This window comes from Poecile atricapillus, chromosome Z (genome assembly GCF_030490865.1).
Source record: "Poecile atricapillus isolate bPoeAtr1 chromosome Z, bPoeAtr1.hap1, whole genome shotgun sequence".
In the NCBI taxonomy this organism is placed as follows: Eukaryota; Metazoa; Chordata; class Aves; order Passeriformes; family Paridae; genus Poecile; species Poecile atricapillus.
In genome coordinates this window covers 79,672,795-79,690,846 of record NC_081289.1, presented here as the reverse complement: position 1 = coordinate 79,690,846, position 18,052 = coordinate 79,672,795, and the positions used below count along the sequence as shown (strand labels likewise).

Sequence of the window (18,052 nt, the reverse complement as noted above, 5' to 3'; positions counted from 1 at the left end):
CTCGTTTACAACAGCTGCATGCTCCTTTTAGTCCTTTGACCATCTTTTGGACTTTGATACCATTTTTCCTGGCTTACGTGTCCAAAGAATCTCTTTATCCTGTGGCACCTTTGTCCTTGCATTCTGTTTGCGCATTCTAGCTCTACTCTTGCAGTCTTGCTCTCTTCTGGCTCTTGTGGGAGGAGAAAGCATTTCATATGATTTAATCAGCACCCCCCCTCTTTTTGTCAAAGCATTTCTTTATGCTTGATTTCTAACTCTTAATTTCTCTGTTTCAACTGAACCTGGGTGAAGATTTTTTTGCAAAGAGCGTGATAAGGTACAGTGCTTCCATTTCAGCTTTACAGAGCAGTGGATATTTTCCCCATCAACTTTGCGCTTGCAGTGCTGATCCTGCTGGTATCTTTTACGGCTTAATGTTGGACCAGCATGTCTGAGTCAGCACAGGCTGGCACAAACTCTGAGTTAGAACACAAGGAGTAGATTTGTTTCCATTACCTTGCTACTTATGGGATCCCTAAAGCAACACCTGGGCAGAGGTGCAGTATGAGAGATGTGGGCACCCTTAAACTCAGACCCAGCCAGAGGATCACTGGCTTATCAAGGGTTATTCCCAGCTGCAAGGTCACTTGAGTGATTTACAGTCCTCCTTACTAGTCTTCCACTTTTAATCCATTCCTCCCAACAGATATTTTTCAAAACCTTTTGAGTTCCATGATCTGCTCTGTTTTGGGCATCTTGTTACCATGATGGGTCAGCATGTTAAAAACTCCAAATCAAATTGACTGTGTGGATGTGTATTTGGCATTTCTTTTATGTTCTTTAATGTTCAGGAAGAACTTGGAGAAGGTGAGAGTCTGTACACTTCAGCCACCATGTCTGGAATTGGCAATAAACAGGCGGCTGGAGAGCCTGGCCCTTCTGCACCTCCAGAGAAGAAGGCAGGGGTTGAAGATTCAGGCACCACTGTGGAGACCATTAAACTTGGTGGTGTTTTGTCAATGGTATGTCTTCCTTGCATACCCCCTCTCCACCTTTTGTTATTTTTCATCTGGAGGCAAAAATGTCTCTGGGGTCAGTATGAGCCCTTCTGTGACCTGGCCTGTGTCCCGTGTGCCTATGCCCAGGAGGAGCTGGACATCTGGACCCTGTAGACCAAGAACCGGAGGCTTGCAGAGATGCTTGACCAGCGCCAGGCCATCGAAGATGAGCTGCGGGAGCACATTGAGAAGCTGGAGTGTCGGCAGGCCACCGATGATGCCTCTCTGCTGATCATCAACCGATACTGGAATCAGGTTGGTAACAGCTTTTGTTCCTTAATATTCACTGGTTTCTTGTCTCTGCTGTACCACTGCACTTCCTTTGTTCACATCCATTCTTTCTCTTGCATTGCCTGTCCCATCATTCAGTTTGATGAAAATATCCGCATCATCCTTAAACGCTTTGACCTGGACCAAGGTCTTGGAGACTTCTTGTCTGAAAGAAAAGCACTGGTGGTGCCAGAACCTGAACCAGACTGACAGTAATCAGGAGCGCAAAGATGAGAGAGAACGAGGTGAGGCACCTGTCTGGGGACAGTGGGAAAGATGGATTTCTGCTGTGGACAAAGCTGAGGTCCATTTCAAAAGGCTGATGGAGACTTTTATTGTGGTTGTAAAGATCAATGACATGCTACCTTTGAGAACACATTTACTTCTTTTCACCTCTTTATGTTTCCAGGGGAAGGACTGGAGCCAGCATTCTCCTTCCTGGCCACTCTAGCCAGTAGTACCAGTGAGGAGATAGAATCTCAGCTGCAGGAGCGTGTGGAGTCCTCCTGCTGAGCTGTTGCACAGATTGTGACAATGTATGACAAGCTGCAGGAGAAGGTGGATGTGCTGTCTCACAAGCTGAATAGTGGAGGTATGACTAGTGGCAGGTATTCAAGAGTGCTTATCTGCCCCCACCTTAGACCTGATCCTGCACTGTAGACATTAAAGTCTAGTCTTTCCCATGTGTGTTTGTTTTCCAAAATGAATTTGTTTGGCTTTCCAAACTCTTGTTACCAGAACCTTTAGTAAAGGGTCATGTGCCAAAAGTGTATTGTGGCTACCTCTGTATTTAAATGATGAGGGCTCTACTCAGCGTGTTTGGCTAAGAAGCATCTTGTTTCTGCCAGTACTGTGTTCATGTCAGAAATGTGCAGCACTGTTAAACTGCAGAGTCTTAAAGAGCCTAAGCAAAATTAGGGAGTGCAAGTCAAAGCTCTCTGTGGATGGAGATCAGACCTTCAGAAAGCATCTGTGGGAGAGGTAGGGTAAACTGAAGTTAGACCCAGAAATTTCCTTTTCTATTTTCTTATTTCTGTCTTTGCTGTTCAGGAATTAAAATCAGTGTTCCTTGATTTCCATTAATTTATTTTCTTTGTGTACCTTTCAGATATATCACTGATGGAAGAAGCAGTAGTGGAGCTGCATTCCTACCTGTCACATGAGAATAGAGGCTGCAGGAACTGGTTGATGTTCTTCAGGAGAAGCACAGAGTCATGTCTCAGGAGGTATAAAGAGGAGAAAGAAAGAAATCTGCTTTGGGATTTTGCTTACCATAATTTTTTGTTACTATAGTTTGGAAAGCAGCTTACTTCTTTGGAGAGGCACAGGAGCAACATGGTTTGAAAGGACACTCTGGAGAAACATTAGCAGTGGGATTTACAAGCAGTTTATCCCAACAGTTTGAGGAGATGAATGCAGAGCTGGAAGAGTGACTCGATCTTCTCGAGTGTGGCCCGGCTAGCTCAGTGATGAGGTTTCTCTTCACTCGAGTTTCGAGCCAGCATATGTTTGTGGGGTTCACTGATTTTCTTCAAGAATCCAAGTCTATAGAGCGAGTAAAGAAATCAGGGGGGGACTCTCTCTCTGGTTTGCATTCCACAGTTTATTTCTGTGAAGGAGAATCCAAAGGATGAGAGACCAAAGGATTTGGGGTCTGGGGGGTCTCTTTTAACAGGGTTTCTTGGAGGGAGGGAACATCAGAGAGAGAACCAATTATTTTTCTCAGTTAGTACATCTTACAAACTTTCTACAAATCAAGGTTACACACACCAAGATAAGAAATAACAGACACCAACTTCTTCAAATGCCCACAAAGGTGGCGTATTCTCCACAGAGGGGCAGAGGGAGAGAGGGGGGGGGCTTGGTTTCCTGGCAACACAGGGGGGAAAGAAAGGGAAGGGAAGGTAAGCATGCTCTCTCAGCTTCCATACCTCAGAGGCATTCTGGGACAGGAAAAACAAAGTTACAAACTTCCGTGTTGGAAAGAAGGGTCTCCTCTCCCGACCCCGTGCTTTCCTGGGCTAAAGAAACTTCAAGCAGCTGGAAATGCCAGCAGGGTTCTCTCTTTACTCGATCCGGCCTCTCGCCGTGGAGCTGAGAGAAACTTCAGTAACCATGGTAACTTGACGCCAGATAAACAATTAGGAGAAAGAGAAGCTGGGCGGGGGGAGGACATCACAACTAAAAGAGGGGAAAAGATACATTTCAGGCTATCAGCTACAACAGAAGAGAATAAAGAGCTTGCTGGGAATCGCCTTAATGAAGTGGATTAACTACGTCAGGATCTTGAGGAGGTAACAACACAAAATGAAAAGCTCAAGGTGAGACATCTGTAGCTATGTGAGGATGAAGGTGTTCTGAATTGCCCTCAACTTTGCAGTGCTGTATCTGCAGGAAAGCTCATTAGCAATGCCTGTTCTGAACCTGCTCTTTAGCTGTGTTACAGTTTGCTCCAGTGTACAATTCAGCAAGTCTGTCTGTGGCTCCACTTGCTGTTCAGTGTGTGACACCCTGTGGCCACCGTTGGAAATTGTGATGGTTTCCTGCCCGTGTCCTGATCTTTCAGTGCTTTTTGACCATATTTGGTTAAAATTGTTTGCACATCTTTACGATTAGTGATCCCTCTTCCACCTTGCCCACGCCCTGTGCAAGTGGAACCAGAGAACAGAAACAATCAGATGTTGTCTTACTGGTCAGTGCCAATTATAAAAAGTGTCTTGGTTCTAGAAGACAGTTGTCTGCTAGGGAGAGCAGGAGCTTCCCTTGGGATGAAAGAATGTAGACCCCTTCCCTCCGAATTATTATAATTTTGAAATCAAGGGGCTTTCAGGCAGAGATCTGGGGATAGGAATAACAGTTCTTTACTAGTAGAACCAGGCAAACAAACAACAATAACTACAGCATTAACAAGAAAACAGAACCAGGGGCCCCAGGACAGCCTTCTCGGCTGAGATGGGATGGAGGAGAGGCTTTGTTTTCACAAACCCCCTCGGGCGGACAGCCCCAGTGCTCCTGCGGGGCTCCGAGGAAAACAGTCGGCTGGAACAGCAGGGATGAGCTGAGATCCTGGGCTGGTGGATGAGGTGTATCAGCAGCTCCACGTCGGTGCCTGGCACTGTCACACGTCCCGGCAGGACGAGGGGTGTGAGGGCACCAACAAAGAGGGAAGAAGGAGAAGAAGCAGCAGCTCCGTCTGGGTGATGGCGAAATTCTCTTCTCTCCACCGCAGCAGCTCCGCGACCCAGAGACGAATGTGTTTCCCTGAAGCCGAAGAAAGCCAGCCAAAAACTGTCCCCACTCTCCTTTCCTGCCCACTTCCCCCCTGGGCTTGGCCACTCTTTGTCCTTTCTTGAACACCCACTAAATACCCACAGTTGGGTTGTCTCTGCTGCTAATGGGTAAAAATTCCACGGGCAGGCCAGAACAACAAAACAAACAAAAAAACCCAAAAAAACCACCTAACCCTCAACAGTTCTCTGCTGCTAGTCACAATCATTTGCTAACTTTTTTTCCTGGGAATTCAGTTCTGTACGTCTGGGTTTTTTTTTAATTTTTCTTTCTGTCAGTCATTATGTCTTACTGGAAGAAGGTTAACGTAATGTCTACTTCCATGTGCGTTTTCACTGTTCTCTTACACTTTTATATGTGTCTGTCTTTATTGATCTGAGTGATTTATTATGTTTTCCAAGTTCATATCATTGAGAGAAACTGTTTCAGGACCCAAGAGTCAAAAACTTGCATGATGTAGTTGTACAAGAGAAGCAGCCTTGTGAATGCAGAGACCACAGAGACTTTTTAAAATCGATACTGAAGCATATCACTTGGACCTATTTCACAGCAGTGCTATTGAAGCTCTACTTTTGTCTTTGCTTGTGGCAGTATGATTCACTGTTTTGCTGTCTTGAGACAGAGACCAAAGGCAAGGGGATAATATTCCTTTTTGTGGCATTTTCTTGTTTCACAACTAGGTTGAGCTGCAATGAGCAGTGGAAGAGGCTGTGAAGGAGACCCCGGAATATTGCTGCATGCAGTCCCAGTTTTCGGTTTTGTATAACGAGAGTCTCCAGCTGAAGGTGCACCTTGATGAGGCCCGCACACTGCTCCACAGCACCCGTGCCACACACCAGCGCCAGGTTGAACTGATTGAGGTAACACCTCTGCTTCGTCAGCCTGGGAACTCTGTTGTGCCACTGACCGTCACTGCTGGATCTGTGTGCCTCTGCGGGTGCTCAGGAAATTTATGTTTCTGGCAATAATTCATGCTCTTGTGGTACCTTATATTGATGAGGTGAGAGATACTCGAGGTTCAAAGCACCAAGTTCTGCTTCCTTTTTGTTTCTCAGAGGGATGAGGTCAGCCTCCACAAGAAGCTACGCACTGAGGTGATTCAGCTGGAGGACACCCTGGCACAAGTCCGCAAAGAGTATGAGATGTTGAGGATAGAGTTTGAACAGACACTTGCTGCCAATGAGCAAGCAGGTATAGTGTTGTGCTAAAAACAAACACCACCTGCCCACCAATGCCCATTAGGGGCTACAGTGCACCAGAACACCTGGCTGGATTCTTTGTTGCTGTTAAATACTTTTTCTGGCAGATCTCTTTATCTCAAAAAACAAAGCACTTCACCTGTTTTATTGGGAGGCCAGTTCCATGTTGTCTGACTACCTTCTTGATGCTGCATAATAGATAGACTTTGCTAACATTTTGGTTTATGACAGGATATTTTACTTTAAAAATTACTTGTGGGGGGAGGATTCATTTCCAAGTAAGGATAATTTAGATCACAAAGCAGTAATTCTTAAATTTTATCAGAGGAAATAAATTACTTCTGAAGTAGCATTTAAATCAGATTTCTATTGTAACATGACAGGTTTCCCATGGGATCATGGGTATAAAAATAATGTTAAGTGGGAACTTAGGACTGTGAATTTGCAAGGATTTATGGTTATGTATAAAACTGGCGTGAGTTTTTTTCTGCAGGTGTTGTCTGCTGCTCTGTTGTGTTGCAGAATGATAACAATCTTATTTTGTCCTTTGTCATTGTCACTTCCCTTGTTTTCCATTTTTGTGAAAGTCCCCAAGAAGGTGGACAGAAGTGTGGTTTTTTACAGAGGTATTTCTGTTTTTGCAGGCCCAATTAATCGAGAGATGCGTCACCTCATCAGCAGCCTCCAGAATCACAACCACCAGCTGAAGGGAGAGGTGTTGAGATACAAGTGCAAACTGAGAGAGGCCCAGTCTGACCTGAGCAAGGTAACACAGCAGGAATGCCAGAAAAGAGAGGAAGTGCTTAGGAAAAGGGGGAATGCTGTATCAATGCTGTATCAACAGATCCCATGTATTTATCTTTCTGATACAGTGTGCAGGATGCAGTGAAATTTTCTGTGGAGCTCTGCACTTCACTGCTGCCTTTGACCAAAAGAATATTCTTCCTTTGTAGCTATGTAGTGTTCCATGAAAAGGGGCATGGAAGCATATGTCTGGGAAGACAAGGGAGAAGGGGGTAAAGAAGACTCCTGGCTAAGAATTTAAATGTTTGTTTTCTTGGTCATCTCTCTTATTGTTCCATGCCAGATATGCTCTCACAGTGGCAGTGCTCTCCTCCAGACCCAGTCCATCACTGAAGACACAAAGGAGGAACCTGCAGAGATCAAGCAGGAGCCTGATGATCCTTCTGCCCAAGTGTCTGTTCCCAAGGCTGCTTCTGAAAATGTTCATGAAATGAAGGCCAGGCGAGACGAAGAGGAACGGGAGCGGGAGAGACGAGAAAGGGAGAGGGAACGAGAGAAGGAGAAAGAGAGAGAATGAGAAAAAGAGAAAGAGAAGGAAAAGGAACGAGAGCGAGAAAAGCAGAAGCAGAAGGAATCAGAGAAGGAGAGAGAATTGAAAGAGAAGAAGAAAGGGAAGCATGAAGAGGGAAGAAAGAAGGAGGCTGAAGTGATCAAGCAGCTGAAGGCTGAGCTCAAGTAAGAGTTGTTGTCTCTCCCTTTCCTGTGGGAGCAGTGCTCAAGCCTGGGGTTTTCATGTTCTTGCTTTTATGGGCTCAGCATCATTGAAGTTTTGAGCCAAGTGAGTTTCTTGACACCCTCTGTATCTGATTGTGATGTGGTCAATGTAGAAGTGTTTTTCCCTACAACAGCCTAGAGCATGAATTGCCAAACCAGATACTTCACGGTATCAGATACTTCATGGTGTAGGACAATTAATGTTTATTTGTTGCTGTCATAATAATAGCATAGAAATTCACACAGGAGTGTTCCCACTCCTTGATGGTTCCCAAAGCAGAGTTGGATAGGTTGTAGCTTATTGTTAGGGCACATATTTCATCTCCACCCCACCTAATGCCTTTCAACCCATGTGCCTGAATATGTTTCTTTTCCAACCTGTACTCAGCTGCTGTTTTATGTTACTAGCATAAGATGAGCCAAGGATGACTGCATATCCATGTGAGTGATGGAGAGAATATTGCCAGGCTCTCATGCTGGCTGTGTAACAGTGTGGCTTTGCTGCTGTGTTCTCACAGTGGTCTGTCTCCCTTTCTCCAGGAAGGCCCAGGAGAGCCAGAAGGAGATGAAACTGTTGCTAGATATGTACCGCTCTGCCCCCAAAGAGCAGAGGGACAAAGTGCAGCTGATGGCAGCTGAGAAGAAGGCAAAAGCTGAGGTATTTCTAGTTATTTTTCCTTTTTTATTTTTGCTTAAACTTCTTTTCAGCTACTCTGCAGCAGAACTGTGTTGTTTCTCTCCTCAGGACTGAGGATTGTTTGTCTTCTCAGCTTTGTCACTTAGAGATTGGAATGGTCTGGAATAAACAGGGACTGGTTGCTAGTGCAGGCACACACACACACACCAATCTCTAGTTCAAAAGCACAGACCCATTTGCAGATTCCTTAAGTACCAGCATGTCCCTCTGTTTGGGACCCCTGTGGTTCCAAGCCCCTCTTACCTTCTTCACAAGCAGGTCTCACCTATAGGCAACACTTACTCCGTGCAGCACACATACATGGGGTAAAGAGTTAGGTAACATGGGGATACTTAAGAAAATAATAAATTTAAAAATAATAAATGTAATAAAAAGAAGATAGAACAGGACAGGCTGCAATGATCATGTGCAAGGCTGAGCTAGACAAATGTGTACTGACTGCCCATGTTTTCCATGGGACTGGCCCCTTTTATACCCTTCTGTAACCCCAGTTTGGTCATCCTTGATCTCCATTTCCCTGCATATTGCTTCTGGATTTGAACAGCTCTTGATTCCCACAGCCCTCCCAGTTCAGGAACCACTCCTGTTTTACAATGTCATCAGTTACAAAGTCCAAGCTGATCTTCATGGAAGTGGTTCCTGTGGTTTCTTAGAATCCTATCAGCTGTTGTGACTGGAGTGGTTTTCTTCCTCTCTTTGTCTCTGTGTGTTGTCAGGTTTGTGTCTCTGTATATTTTGTTTCTGGTTTTCTCCTTCCCCCACACTCAGATAACCTTGATGGAATAAACATTTTCACACTTTGATGTGCTTTCATTATTTAGTGTGACTGACCAGGTTTCATTCTCATCACTGCCTCCCTTACCATTTGTCTGCCAAGTTTGTGTCTCTGTATGTTTTATTTTAACACCTCCTTTTCCTATTATCTCCTTCTTGTGTGGAAACAGGTTCTTGACCAGATGCCCTTAAAGGAGCAGTTGTTCTCTGTCCACATTTCCATACATGTACAGTTGCAGGAGACTGATGTTCCTACTCTGATAAAAGATGCTGTGAAGTTTTCAAAGGTGTGGAAGTCAAGATCTTGGGCTTACAGCCCATCTCAGTGGCACATCTGCCTGCAATACTCTGTCAAAATGACATGTTTTTGTTGTTTTTTTTTGCCATGCTTTGAAGGCAGTCCTGAATGTTTCAGAGGATTTTGGGGAAAATAGGCTCTTAACAATGCTCTGGGCACATCCTTATGTTTACTGACATTTCTGCTTGGTTCTTGTAGCTTGAAGAACTGCGGCAAAAGGTGAAAGAATTTGAGAAAAAGAAAGAAAGGAGAGTAAACAGATGGCTGATGAGGATGCCCTCCGCAAGATCTGAGCAGTGGAGGAGCAGATTGAATATTTACAGAAGAAACTTGCTATGGCTAAGCAGGTGAGAAGTTTCTGATGAGTTCTCTTTTGGCTGGAGCAACTGTGAAGAAGCTGCCTTCAGGTTACCTCCAGGAAGAGAGAAGGAATTTATATCTGGATGGGCCAAAGACAGGAGTTTGGTACTTGTTTACAAAAAGGAAAGAAAACAAGCAGAAGAACCACCAACAAATTAACCCATTCAACCCTCAGCTGTGGGGTATTACAGGCAGGCCATGGTGAGAAATATTTAATAATAATTAACATGAAATAAACAATTAAAAATGTGGCCTTGGTAAAGCACACAGAGAATTGGCTTTATCAGCCATTGGGGAAGAGATTACGATTTCTTTGTAAGAGTTATTATCTCCTCAGTTCATCTAGTGATTATGTTTGCATGGAACTGTTACGTACCTTCTGGTAAAAAAGCGATAATGCAATGAAAGAGCAGGACCACCTCAGCAGAGTAGAGGGAAGCCAATGAATTGATGTGTATGTTTTTAGAATTCAGATTCTTGTAGAACAGAGCTGCTCTTGTCAATACCTTGTCAATGCTGAAGTGGCCAAAGTGAGTTTAAGGGGCTTGGCAGCCTGTTAGTTGGAAGCTGTCAAGCTGTCCACATGTAGAGTTTTTGGCCTGGTGTATCTGACAGCTGTTCAGCTGCTGGGAATTGGGAGTTGGTTTCTTCCCAGCTCTGGTAATGACTGTGTCAAAACTGATTCTGCCAGACAAGTGACAGGTGACCATCTTTTCTCTGCACTTTCAAATCCAGAGTATCTCTGCTGTGGCACAGACTTGTAGGGAGTACGTTTTTGTGGTTGTTATCTTTCTTCATCTTCACTAGGTTTGGTGTCTCTGAATATAATGTTCAGGCTCACTGTAGGGGGTCCAGGGCACAGTTTGGCCAGAGCCTGTGATTATTTTGCAGGAGGAGGAGGAGGCCCTGCTGTCAGAAATGGATGTGACAGGCCAAACCTTTGAAGACATGCAAGAGCAGAACATCCGCCTGATGCAGCAGCTGAGGGAGAAGGATGATGCCAACTTTAAGCTGATGTCAGAACGTATCAAGTCCAACCAGATCCATAAGCTGCTGAAAGAAGAAAAGGAGGAGCTGGCAAACCAGGTTCTGAAACTGAAAACACAGGTAATATGGAAAAAGGAGAGAAGACAAGAGAGCTGGTGGGGAAGGTGGAAGTGTTGTGGATTATCTGTTTAAGGAAGCTGCACACAAGCATTTGCTTGCTCCCCTGCTGAGTGGAAGGGGAAAGAATCAGAAGGGACAAAGTGAGAAAACAGGTGAGATGAAATAAAAGCAGTTTAACAGTTAAAACAAAGATGTCCATACAAGCAAAACAATAACTAATTGATTACTTCCTGTGGCAGGCGGGAGTTAGGGCATCTCCAGGAAGGCAGGGCTTCATCATGCCTTATTGTTGCTTAATAAATGCTGCAGCTCTGAACATCCTCCCATTTCCTCCTTTCCCCCAGCTGTTACTGCTGAGCACAGCATTGTAGGGTACGGAACACCCGTTGGGTCAGCTGGATCAGCTGTCCTGGTTGTGTGGCATCCCAACTTCTTGGGCACCCTCAGCCTACCTGCTGGTGAGCAGCATGAGACACAGAAGGTCTTGATGCTGTGTAAGTTCTGCTCAGCAAAAACTAAAACAGTGCTGTGTTACTGACGGTGTTTTGCTCCAAAATACAAAACAGAGCAGCATGTGAGCTGCTTTGAAGAGAATTAACTCTCCTCACCAAAATGAGTCCTGGATGGAATGTTCCTCTCACCAGCCTAGGAACATAGCAGGCTTCAAAGGGGGCTGTCTTTGTAAGAAGCTGAGACTGCTGTATGAGCACTAAAATGTCCTACAGGTTCACTGCTATGGAGAACAGATGGGTGAGGAAAAGTGGGAAGTCCTTTTCCTGTTGTAATGCTACTTCTACCTGTATATTCTACCTTTACCTGTATATATTGGTAACAAGCAGGAGGAGTTGGAAACCATGGTTCAGTCTGAACTGCCTCAGACATGGGCACAGACTGGGAGGGGAAGTCACTGAGAACACTGGGACAGAGAAGGATTGTGGTGGATGGACGTGCTGGACGTGACCCAGCAGCTCATGCTGGGAGCTCAGAAAGCCAACTGCGTCCTGGGCTGCATCCAAAGCAGAGTGGGAAGCAGGCTGAGGAAGGGGATTCTGCCCTAGCTGCAGTGCTGCATGCAGCTCTGGGGGCCTCAGCACAGGCAAGACACATGGACCTGTTGGAGGGAGTCCAGAGGAGCCTGTAAAGATGATTAGAAAAAATGAGCGCCTCTGTTACAAGAACAGGCTGAGAGAACTGGGCTTGTTCAGCATGGAGAAGACAAGTCTCAGGGGAGACTTCACTGCAGCCTTCCATAACCTGAAGATGGCTTAGAAAAAGGAGGGAGGGGAACTTTTTATATGAGCATATAATGATAGGACAAGAAGCAGTGGTTTTAAACTGAAAGAGGACAGGCTTAGATGCGATGTTAGGAGGCAATTCCTTACTCAGAGGGTGGTGCTTCACTAGAAGCACTGCTAGAGATTGCCCAAAGAAGTTGTGGATGTGGCATCCTTGGAAGTGTTCAAGGGCATTGACAAATGTGGCCTAGTGGAGGTTACCCCAGGGAGGCTGGGACTAGGTAATCTTTAAGGTCCCTTCCAATCCAGGCCTGTCACACTATTAGGACTGGCGAGGAGTAGACACTGACTCTCTTAGCTGGATTGTCCAAGAGAGCAAAGTTTATTATTCTTAATCTTCTTTTATACACGTTTGTGAAGGTCTGAGAGGTAAAACTCTCATTGGTCATTAAAGGTACACATCACCGTAAGTGGAACACCACCCCTTGACTAAACAACACCTGCAAATTATTGTCCTTTACCAAGGACTGTTTGGATTCTTTCTCATGCTTTCTCAGGCCATAATGAGAAGCCTGTGTGACTTAGTTTCACACAGGCCCCTGTGCGACTTAGTTTCACACAGGCTCCTGTGCTCCCTGCCTGCTTTTAGCATCTGTATAGGCCATTCTATGACTGTATTCTGTCATCCTTGGAACCACTCTGGAACTGTTCATTTGCCTTGCAGCAAGTCTTTAAGCCACTGTCCAAAAATTAAGACATCTTTGTTGCAGGTATTTGACTGCTAGGTTTTAAAGTGTTGACCAGAGAGATCTGGCTAGGGCTCTTTGGATACAGGCACAGCTGTTCAGGGAGGAAAAGGCAAGTCGAAGGTGTGCTCCTTGGTGATGGGGAAGCAGGGGTGGTTTTAGCCTGCAGCTTGAGTGACAGCTCTGAAGACCCAACCAGAGCATGCATTCATTCCCTCTGTTCCTTCTGTCTCCCTTTCCAAGGTGGATGCCCAGCTGCAGGTTGTACGTAAGCTGGAGGAGAAGGAACACTTACTGCAGAGCAGTATTGGAACAGGAGAGAAGGAGTTGGGTCTGCGAACACAGGCCCTGGAAATTAACAAATGCAAGGTGAGTGATGCCTTTGTTTCCTCTTGCGTTGTGAGGTGGAGCTGCTGCCTTGTGGGAGGCATAGAAGGCTCTGATGTCTCATTGGCATTACAGAACCTGATATTCCCTGGTTTTGGATGAGTATATTAGAAGCTGAGGAGTCCTGCAGAGAATTATGATTAAAGTGCTACAGACTGATGTTTTATTTTGATAAGGAGAAGCAGGTCATACGTGTTTCTGTGAAACCTGTAGTGAAGAAAGAGACAGCAGCTAGATGAAGTTAACTGGGGTGAAAGCTTTTGTAGGAAAGATGGGATAAGCAGAAGGAAAATAGAGCTGGGGAATGGGAATGCTTTTAACAAATGCCTAAGATGAAAAAAGTAGGTGTGTTACCAGTAGAATAAGACTAAGTCTTATGGTGGATGCTGCCTTTATTGTTAAGTTTTAGTAGAAATACAGAAATTACATTAAAATAGGCAGAAATGAAAGCAGAAATATCATTGTAAAGAGGGGCTGGGAAGAATTCAGCAAGAGTCACCTGTCTTAGTATGACAATTCATGATATTAAGGGCATTTGGTTATCAAGTTAGCAGAGAACAAGTGAAGAGAGAAGATTGTTAGAAGCAGGTATCTCACAGTTCTGTCTAGTTCAACTGTAGAACTGCCTCTAAACAATTTAATAGAGAAAATCTGGAAGCTGGAAGACTGAAAATACATTGAGAATTGGATGATCATTAGTGTTTTTCTAAGTGATGTGCTTTGCAGTGTGCCAGGGTTTGGCTCTGCCCAAAGGAATCTTGAAGCTAAATGATTAGAACTTGTTAAGAATAAAGTAATAACAAGGGTCTAGAAATCACAAGAGCTGTTCTTCTGTGTTTGGTCCTTCTATACTGGTTTTCTTTCTTAGGCCATGGATGCAGCCCAGCTTGCAGATGATCTGAAGGCCCAGCTATACCTGGCTCAGAAGAAATTACATGATTTTCAGGAGGAGCTTGTGGAAAACAGAGTAACTAGAGAGAAAGGTATGTTCAACTTCAAAAGGGCTGAGGTATATATCCTATGCACAATCTTTCAAGGTCTGTCTGCTTTAGTGTCCTTCTCCTTGTACACTGAGCTTGCAGAGGGTTTCAGCTTAACTGGTCTTGGTGTCCAGTTTCACTTTATCTTTGGCTTCATCAGGTCTTGGCCCTTTCAGGTTTTTTCTGCTGGTAACTGACAAATTCTTGTGGCATCAGATGATCATGTTGTCCCTTGGATTATAGGGGATGAAACTATGGTTAGCATTACTTACCCAGGACATTCTCTTAGGTCCCTGAGAAGATGTGACAGAAAATGTACTGCTCCTTCACTTGGTCTTTTATTTTTATGCAGGAAGGTATTTCTAGGTTGGCCAGGAAGCTGGAGACTACAAAGAAGCCTGACATGGTTCTGAACTGTGAAGAGACCCTGATGGAGGAAATCAAGGACTACAATGCATCTGTGTCTATTGATAGTAAAAAGTTTTAAAATCATAGAAAATTTGGGGACTTAGAAAGAAGGTTAGGCTTGTCAAGCCCTGGGAAAAGTAGGCCCTGGGAAATGTTAGGCCTTGTGCTTGCTAAAGATCATGTGAAACTGCACCTGTGTAATCAATTTATGATAAATTATACAATTGTTAGATGTGATTAGATATAATTATTGTTTAAAGAACATGAGAAACAGTGTTAGGGGGTTGAGAGGGGATCATGAGAAATCCATACTTTGGTAAAAACAATGCATACAAATAACAATATAAGTTTAATAATTAATACATAAGTTATATAAAAACATGTTCAACTCAAAACTGAGTCAGGTCAGATTTGGGTATGTGTACCCCTGACACCCAGAGCTCTTCAATAAAGCACCTTCATATAATCATTCGTGATTATGTGTGATCCTGAACGCTAACACTATCAGGTTTCCTTTTCACTTTAGGCAGAAGGTGTGTAGGCACACTTTCAGTATCTGACATCTCTCATCTGTACTTTGGCACTGAAGAAACCACATTGTCTTTCTGAGAAATGGAAGCACCTTCACCTTGAGACATCTCTGAGCACAGCAGCTGGGCTGCAGGGCCTCTCACAGCTCTGTTTGTGTGTGTGTTTCAGGCCTACCTGACGTGCCCGTGCTGCAACATGCGTAAGAAGGATGCGGTGCTCACCAAGTGCTTCCATGTCTTCTGTTTCGAGTGCGTGAAGACACGCTATGACACCCGGCAGCGCAAGTGCCCCAAGTGCAATGCTGCCTTTGGGGCCAATGACTTCCACAGGATCTACGTCGGCTGAGGCCCTCACAGAGCCTCTGCATGTGTGAGTTGCCTCCCTCTCTGTCAGCTTCTGCCACCTGAGCTGTAGTGTCTTCTGAAGGTGCGTTCGGGGTCTCAAAAGAAATGCAGTCTGGATCTTGCTACCTTTCTTGGCCCTGTCCCTTTGGTCTTGCCCTCAGTTTTTGTGTGCTCTTTGTGCCTGAGAGGAAGTTTCCTGTCTGTCACTTTCACACTGCCAAGGTGGGAACCTGCAGCTGAGGTGCTGCATTGGTGGGATGGAAGCTGAGCTGCAGCAGAGATTAGTGAGAGTTTTATGTGAGGGTTCTGCTTTGGATGCTAATTAAATCATATCAAGGGATGGCGCTGCTCCTGGGAGGGAAGATTTTCCCAAGTGGCAGACCAAATAGAAGCCAAGGAACTGACTCTGTAGGCTGAGCGGAGCAGTTCCTTATGTACCTGTGTATCTTCCTGAGTTAGGGCAAGAACTCCTGAGAGCTGGTGCACTAGGAAACATCCTCCCTAGCCTCTAACAAACACACCTAAATATCTAGAAGAGGAGAAATGAGAGATCTTGGAGACCCTTAGAAAATAGCATGTCACTGATGAGCTCTGGTTAATGTACTTAACCTTCCCCTAGGCTGAGGTATTGCTGTCATTGTCCTCAGAAAAGGACTTCTAGCAGTTCCTTTGCTTCAGCTTTACCACAAATATTAATCTTATTATCCGCTGTGGTGGTTTCACATTGATTGATATTTGGGGAAACAAGTAAGAAACACCCATTAAAGTGATTTCTTTAAGAGAAGCTGCTGGGAGTTTCCTCTGTGCCTGAGACAGGCCAACAGCTGGCTAGTTCTGAGACCTGACAGCATTTTGAACTATTTAGAAATTAGATCCAGCTATGTGAATTCCACATCTTAAAACCACAAACCCGGGAACTCTCTCTCTCTCTCTCAATCTCTCTCTCTCTCTCTCTCTCTCTCTTTCTCTCTTTTCTTCCAGACCCAGAAGGTACTGGAGCTCTGGTGAGGCTGGCCCTGCTCACCCACAGCCTGTGTGGCCTGGGGGAGGCTGGGCCAGACCCCAGCAGCTCCCGGGCAGGGGATGGAGGCTGTGGGGTACCGGCCCCAGGCTGGGCCTGACCACAGCTGCTGACTTCCTGCCGACACTAAACCCTCTCCCTGGCACGCACCGATGGCTCCAGGCTGAGCCTCCCCTCCCAGCGGCTGCCAGGAAGAGAGAGGGGCCCAGCACAGCCTGAAATCCAACACCGTGACTGCTGTGACCTGGGAAAGGTATTAACCTTTTCACTACATAGATGAGACCTGCAGACCTTGATCCTCTCTCAAGGGAGAGAAAAATGATGACACATAGAAAGACAACATGAAAACACCAAAGTCAGTAAAAGAAGGAGTCAAGCCTCGGATGGAAGGAGAATGAGGAGATGCCCTAATGCAACTGAAAATTCTTTTGGTAGTACCATGGAGATGGACAATGATATACTGAAATATCTCCTTTAATTCTTGAGTATGGGGGAACGAAGTATTCAAACTGCAGATCTGAGCAGAGACATCCATTGATGAAGTCAAGCAGATGTTGGGGTAGCTGTGATCCTATGAGAAGCTTGAACAGGGAGAGAGATGAGAGTGATGAAGAACCTTTGCCCCCAGGGAGAGAAGAAGAAACAGATGAAGAGAACCTTTGCATTTGAACAACTCAAAATAATACCCCATGAGTTCATGGCCCACTGACACACCTCTAGGAGGGCTGTGGAAATGGGAGGAATGTCATGGTGCAGAAATTTTGCTTGGGTGGCTGCTATTTGTGGAAATGAAAAGCCATGAAAGAACTGTTTCTTGTGGAGAAGTCTCCATGGCATGACAAGAGAAAACTCCTTTCCCTAGAAGAAGTGATGAAAGACTATTGTATAATTGTACTGTTTGAATATCCCAGGTTTTGTCTCTATGTGGTCAGTTGGGAAAGGAAAAAGTTGGGCAGGGGGAGGAAAGGTGTTTTGGAGGCTTTATTCTGATTCTTCTTATTCTTGTAGTCCTGACCTTAATAAAGTTTCTTTAATAATAAGGACCTTAATAAAGTTTCATTATACCTTTTAAGTTTTAAGCCTGTTTTGCCATTCTCCTAATCCATATCTAAGAGCAAGAAATGAGTACGTACCCTGGTGACTTTAGCCAGCGCTAAAACCCATTACATTATTTGGCCATGAAACTCAAATTGGCGAATCTAAACTACTACATGCACAAATTCTTATTAAAGCTGTTGTTTGGTTTATTTTTCTGGTTCTCTTGCCTCTGGTACTATCTGTCTGTTCTCCCATCCTTTGTCCAGTTCTTGGAAACATTTCTCACAAGCTTGAAACTTCTACAGTAGAGGCAATTAATTCCTTCCTTCGTTCCTCTGCTTTCAGAATATGCTCAACTAGAACAACTTTTGTCTCTTTGGCTCTATCCCCAGTAGCTTATTCCTGACACAACAGGAGGGCCAGGATTCTGCATTATTTCTGCAGTCATTTTGCCATGGCTGCTGGAAATTTTGGCAGGGATGTGGTGTGGCTTAGAATCTCAGTGCTCCCTTGTACTTGGAGGCTGCATTTGAAGTCTGCTCCTAAAATCAAAATGGGAAGTTGTTGCCTTTCCACATTTCTTCCTAGGGTGTAGTGTTTTCCCTGTAAACTGAATGTGCGTGGAAGGTGCAGCTGTCAGAGGTCTGTCTCATGGGTGGACCTTTCCTGAAGCATGGAATCTCTACTGCCTTCCTGTATCCCCTCCCTGCAGGAAGTACCAGATACAAAGTGGAAGGAGTACATTACAGGCTCTTACACTATTCATTATTATCTTGGTGAAAACATTCAGAATATATGAATAAAGCCTTGC

General features: G+C 44.8%; 1 pseudogene; it reads left to right on the top strand.

Moving 5' to 3' along the window:
* Positions 1-841: 841 nt before the first annotated feature.
* LOC131572613 (E3 ubiquitin-protein ligase BRE1A-like) lies at positions 842-15,183 on the top strand (annotated as a pseudogene).
* The last annotated feature ends 2,869 nt before the right edge of the window (positions 15,184-18,052 follow it).